The sequence below is a fragment of the Camponotus vicinus genome, unplaced genomic scaffold (genome assembly GCF_025532165.1).
Source record: "Camponotus vicinus isolate PSW18456_S1 unplaced genomic scaffold, iyCamVici1.0 SCAF_14, whole genome shotgun sequence".
In the NCBI taxonomy this organism is placed as follows: domain Eukaryota; kingdom Metazoa; phylum Arthropoda; class Insecta; order Hymenoptera; family Formicidae; genus Camponotus; species Camponotus vicinus.
Window position 1 is genome coordinate 11,307,230 of NW_028141950.1, and position 7,289 is coordinate 11,314,518.

Here is a 7,289-nt window from a genome sequence, read left to right on the forward strand (position 1 = left end):
CGAGAAGCTCTCTTACAGCACTTAAATTCTTCAGAAGTGGGATAACGTGCGTTTCCTTTCACGTGCTTGAGGCGTACGAAGAGCCCTTCGCTTTTAGTTGAAGGAGATATTTAGTGTTTAGCTCTATTCCTTTTCTACGAAATCGCGCAGCTTATAAATTTCATTGCTGTCGATAAAATCGAAATTTGGAATTTTCAAGAGCAAGCAAACACATCGATATCTTATTCGAAGCATCTATGAGATTCCTGCCCAAAAGCTTATCAGAAGATTTATGCTAAAAGGCTTATCTCTTTTCTGCCATTTAAAACTATTTTAAAAAATACATATATATATATATATATATATATATATATTACATTTGTTTACTGTGGTTGCTAAGGACCATTTTGGGTTTTTCCGAAGATCTTCTTTTTTTAAAAAAAGAAGAAGATATATCAGCCATTTTCAGGAGTCTGACCGGCCATTTGTCTCCTTTGAACAAACATGGATAGAAGATTGGCACTAGAGAAACTTTCTTTCAAGGAATTGCAAATGGAAGTCCGGAAATTTGGTCTCAAGCTAACCCATTCAAGAGAAGGATGTATTGATTTATTAATGAATTTATTTGAATCTACCAATCAAGATTCTACAACGGGTCTTCAAGTAACTCCTTTTCCTGATACAATTTCGGATTTTACGGTTCAACAGGAGTCCACTTCTTCAAGTCATCAGGTAACGTCTCATTCTGTTCCAAATATGAATTTTCCTGAACACCATATTGTTCAATCTGAAGAAACTCCTCGTATTCCTGTTTCCCAACCCTTTTCTACCTCTAATGAAACTCCGAAATCTGTGCAATCTGAACCAATTTCTCATTTATGTACTCTGCTTTCTGAGCAAATGAAACAGCATCAGCAGATGATGCAACTTCTAACATCATTGGTCACATCACGCTCTACCCAACAAGTTCAAGTTAGTTCTCCTCCTTTAGCTTCACATCGTTCTAATACGGGAGGATCTGATCATACCACATCAACAAAAATATCTGTGAATACAGTTAATTTGTTAGCTTCTCAGTTACCCGAATTTAGCGGTAAGGAGGATGATGATATCGAACTTTGGATACAAAAGGTAGAGCGAGTGGCGCATATTCATGGGGCTTCCCAGGACATGATGCTGTTGGCTTCTTCTAGTAAATTGGTAAAATCAGCTCGAAAGTGGTTTGAGCTGGGAACAGGTACGATGAATGGTTAAGTTTCAAGAATGCACTTTTGAGGCAATTTAAAAGAAAAATCCCTTATCAAATCATTATAAAGAAAATTTATAAGCTAGAAAATGGAATTTTTCTCAAGAGTCCTTTCACGATTATGAAGCCCTAGAAAAATTGTCTTTAATGCAAAGTCTTAAATTGTCAGACAGTGACTCTATTCACTTTTTAATTGATGGAATAAATAATGCTGCAATTCGTGGTGCTGCGGCTGTTTTGCGAGCTAACTCTCTTGATGAATTTCTAGATGAGATGCATAAAGTCACACTTTCTTTTGGAACCCTCTTTAAGAAAGAATTTAGTTCTCACTCTAAGTCTGATAAAACACGAAATTCTTCAGGAGTCTCTTCACCGAAAGGAGATAAATCCGAAAAGGACCCAAAAGATGCTAAAGAGAATTACTGCGTCTACTGTCGCACTCGAGGACACATCAAAGCAAATTGTTTCAAGTTGAAGAGGAAAGAGCAACAACAATCTTCTTCTTCATCCTCTGCTCCAGTTGCTGCAGTTGATCCTGTTGTACCAACTTCTTCAAACGAAAATTCATCTGAGGAAGTGTCATCTCCAGTGGCTATTGTATCTATTAAAGATAGTGGTAGAAGGTTAGATTTAAAAGATTCTATCATTAAGGTTAATTTATTAAACAATGTTCCCCGTTCCTTTCTTGCATTAGTTGATACTGGAAGTCCAGTTTCTTTCATTAGTTTGTCGGCTTGTAAAAAAATAAATATTCAAACAAATGATTTAATTAAAAGTTCTGTTAATTATCATTCAATTTCTGGAGATAAGATTCATATACTTGGAAATTTTAAAACTTTGATTTGTTTAGAATCTTTACCACATTTTAGAGGAAATGTAACTTTAAATGTTTTAGAGAAGGAAATAACTCAGACAGAAATAATTCTTGGTCGAGATTTTATTTCCGAAAATAATATCATGTTGTTTTATCATCCGACTAATAAGATATTAGAAAAAAGATTGAACATGTTTAATGAAATGGCCTTTGCAGCGGATATAGAATATGTTTCGCAAACACACAAGAATTCTTTGTATTCGGATTTAAAAACGGATTTTGGCCTTGATACAGATCAAAAGGTTATTAATATTTTGAATGAGATTCATGATATGAATGTTGACAAAATTAATGACGATTATTGTGTTAAGGTTGCGTTAAAAGATAATTCAACTTACGCCTATGCCCCGCGACGCTTTGCTTGGACAGAACGACTTCAAATTCGAGACATTACGGATGATTTATTAGCTCGAGATATTATAAAACCGAGTACCTCTCCTTATTGTGCACGCGTTGTACCCGTTCGGAAGAAGAATGGTACATTACGTCTTTGCGTAGATTTACGTCCACTTAATGACCGTGTGATTAAACAAAAATATCCTTTTCCTTTAATCGAGGATTGTCTGGCTCGTCTTTCTGAAAAGAATGTCTTTACATTACTTGATTTGAAAGATGGTTTCCACCATATTAAAATACATCCAGATCACACTAAATATTTTTCTTTTGCAACTCCTGATGGACAATTCGAATACAAGCGCTTACCTTTTGGGTTTTGTGAAGCTCCGGCTGAATTTCAACGCAGAATTGTCCAAGTTTTACAACCTTTAATTCGAGAAGATAAAGTAATAGTCTATATTGATGATATCCTAATTCCATCTTTTTCCATTGATGAAAACCTAGTTGCTTTACGGGAAGTATTAATTTTATTGAAAAGATATTCTTTCCAACTTAATTTTTCCAAGTGTTTATTCTTGAGAAATACTATTGAATATCTTGGTTATATTCTTTCTCCTTCGGGTATCACAATGAGCACTCGACATACTGAAGCTATTAAAAACTTTCCGCAACCTACAAAAAAAGTTCAATTACAACAGTTTTTAGGATTGACAAATTATTTTAGAAAATTTATTAAAAATTATGCTTCAATTGCTAAACCATTGCATAATTTATTAAAAAAGACCTCAGAGTTTAATTTTAATAAAAAATGTTATCAAGCTTTTATTTCTTTAAAGAAAGCATTAACTTCTTACCCTGTTCTACGCCTTTATAATCCAAATGCAGAAACTCAATTGCATACAGATGCAAGCTCTTTGGCTCTTGCAGCGATTCTCTTACAAAAACAGAGTACTGATCAATGGGCTCCGGTAGCATATTATAGTCAATCGACTAATGATGCAGAGTCTCGATATCATAGTTTTGAACTTGAGATGTTGGCAGTAGTTAAATCTATAGAGAGATTTCATATTTACTTATATGGAATCCAATTTACCGTAATTACTGATTGTCATGCTCTTGTTTATGCTATAAATAAGGCTCACCTTAATCCGCGAATAGCCCGATGGACTCTCAGACTTCAATCTTATTCGTTTTCAGTTTCTCATCGTCCAGGAACTAAAATGGCTCATGTAGATGCTCTCAGCAGAATTGTAGCTTCTATTTCACTTTTGCCTCTAGAACGAGAATTGGAATTCCGTCAATTAAAAGATTCTTTTATAAAAGAAATTGCCTTGGATCTGGAAACTTCAGAAGATAATAAAGCAAAAGAAAAGTTTGAAATAATTGATGGACTAGTCTTTAAGAAGGGGCCAGACAAATCTCGATTTTACATCCCTGATTCAATGGTAAACAATATTATAAGAGTTTACCATGACAACATGGCCCATTGTGGCACAGAGAAAACCGTACAGGGAATTTTAGAAAATTATTGGTTTCCTTCCTTACGTAAACGAGTTAATCTATATATAGAAAACTGTATTACTTGTTTGTTAGCAAACTTATCTTCAAATTCTCGAGAAGGAGAAATGCAATTGACCGAAAGTCCGTCCATTCCATTTAATATTATTCATATCGATCATTTTGGTCCCATCAATGAGTCCGAATCAGGTTGCAAACACATTTTTGTAGTTATTGATTCTTTTACTAGATTTATTTGGTTATTTGCTGTTAAGAATTTAAGTTCCAAAGAAGTTATTAAATATTTATCACTCCTATTTTCAATGTTTGGAAACCCCATGAAAATAGTTTCTGATAGAGGGACGGCATTTACTTCTCAAGAATTTGAAAACTTTCTAAAAGAAAAGAAAATTGTACATAGATTAGTTGCTGTAGCCGCACCTTGGGCTAATGGTTTAGTTGAAAGGGTGAACCGATTTCTTAAATCTTCTCTTGGAAAACTTGTGAACTGTAGATGAACTCCAACTTGTGAACTGTAGATGAACTCCAAGACTGGCACAGCAATTTAGAGACGGTTCAATACGTCTTGAATAATACTTTTCATTCTTCTTTAAAATCTTCCCCGTCAAAACTTCTTTTGGGATTCGATCAGCGAAATCATGAAGATGCTTCGCTTGTTGAATGCTTGAAGAAGATAGCCAGATCACATTTAAATCCTGATGAAGATAGAGAATCTTGTCGAGAAATAGCTTTAGACACAATAAATAAAATTAAAAATTATAACAAAATTTACTATGATAAAAGACATTTAAAACCTTCTACTTATAAAAAAGGAGATTATGTTCTCATTAAAGATGTAGTAAAACCAGGAGAGAGTAAGAAACTTAAGCAAAAATATAAAGGTCCTTACCTTGTGGCGAAGGTCTTAAACAAAAACAGATATGTTGTGACGGACATTCCTGGGTTCAACCTTTCATCAAGATCATATAATTCTATTCTTTCATCTGATAGACTTAAACCTTAGGTCAAACCTGTGAAAAGTGTTAACTCAGATTAGAATGTATCTTTTGTGCAAAATGGAATGAATCTTAAACTTGTTTAAATTTCTTCTAAGTTAAGCCAACAAAGTAAATGTAATTCTAATGTTTTACTTACTTTTAGGTTTAATGGTGTATACTCTTTTGTTGTAAAACTAAAATGTTCGTATAACGTCACATATAGATTTAAATTTAATTTTGGATTTATAATTTTCTTTGTATTAAAACTTTCACTGTAAAACTCTTTTCACTCTACTCTATGTAAAATAAACCTTCGGGTCGAACGTTCATTCAGAATGGCCGAACTGTAAGAAATTTAGTGTGAATTGCGTACACAGCCGTAATTATTTCCGGCTTTCTAATTGGTTGATCTCTCTGCGCAAATCTGCGCAGAAGGAATGCGCGGTACTTTTAAATCAGCATGTTGTCGCCAAGCAACAGATTATAACAAGAGGGAACATTTTTACCGATCCGCGAGTGTGTTGTTGTTGATCACGAACCGTGAGCGAGTTTGGACGCTTGAATTTTCCTTTCGTGCTAAATTAAATATCAATCTTAATGTAGTAGTTTAAAAGTTGCTTTTTCACTTAATAAAAATTGTCATTAAGTGTTTTCTTAAGTGTGTGTGTTATTCAAATATTTGTATATCAGAGATCCATTCTCTGATTGGTTTTAAAAACCTGACATCGAATTATCGAAGCGGTTTCGCGAGAAGCTCTCTTACATATATAAGAGTAATAATAACGTTAGAGATTATCATATGTAATAGCAAAGCTATTGTAATAAATATTTATAAGAATACACATCTGCACATATAAAATATTATATGAAAATGCTTTGTCAACTATTTCTGTGATGTTAAAACTCAAACATCTGAGGAATTTAAATATATATATATATATATATATATATATATATATATATATTACTGTTTATATAGAAAAAAATGTGAAGAGTAATATAAGAAGTAGTAATAAAAAATTATAATTACAAAAACTTACACGTTACAGTATATTGTATTTTCTTCTGCAAAAGTATAAATGCTATCTATGCTTTATAAACACTTTTCTTCTAAAATCTAGTGCTCGAAGTTTTGTTTATTATCTGTAACACAGAAAAATACAAATACAATAGAAAATTGGCAAAGAACAATAGCAATTTATAATGCATGATATGTGAAGAAATAAATAATTAAAATCTAATATAAAATAACATATCATAATAAGGCAAGAAACTATAAATATAAGAGATAAATACATATGACTTATGTAATAGCAAAGCCACATGAAATATAAGCATATATTTACTGTTAGCATGTAACGTATAAAATGTTTATGAAAATACTTCAACTAAATCATGAGAAGTTAAAAACACATGAGAGGTTATAAAACATTGAATATATATGTACTGTCGAAAGAAACAAATAATTAATAATTAAGTAAATTGTAATATAATAAGAAAACTAACTTACATTACAGTATAGTTGCCTCTTCTCAATAAGACACTCATATATGCTCATTATATAATGCAGAGCAATATAACGGCCTACAATGGCCAAAGCCGAGAACAATCGATCGGTGATCGATGATAATTCACTACAGCACGTAAAAGAAAGTATAGATACTTCAAGCGATCTACTTTGAAGTTTCGCACACCGATAGAAAATATAGAAAAAAATACTTTTTTTGAAAATAAGCTGAAAAATCACTTTATCGGAAACACACGTGAACACGTATTATTCAATGCATACCATATACCATTGAGGATTGCGCATCAGTGTAGCGATCGGCAATATGGGCCTGTTTCTTGCGCATGCGTGGTTAAAACAACGGCTATCGTTGGCGCATGTAACAGGCGCGAGATTCTTGACGGGACCAGCGAGATATAAAGCTAAGTTATAGATAAAATATATATATATGTATATATATATTTTTTTAATATGTTAGTACATTAAATAAATAAATTATATATATATATATATATAAAATTTATTTAATGTATTAACGTATTTAATAACATTTAATGTATTAGCATAATAACAATTAATCCAACTTAGAGCTTCTGCCCATTGAATGCGGAAACGCTTGCCACGCAGCAAAAGGAGATGCGGTGGTCAATCATTTTATCACTTTTCTATAAAAGCGAAAGATATTGATTGTCGCATCTTTTCTTTTATTGCTCGATTTTGCCAAGTTTTTCGTGCTTATACGTCATTATACATATATTACGCACCACTGCTTAATCATCGTAATTAAAAATAAATATTTTGTTTGTATATTAAATCTATAGTCTTTTTTTATTAAAAATTTAATTGTTTTAA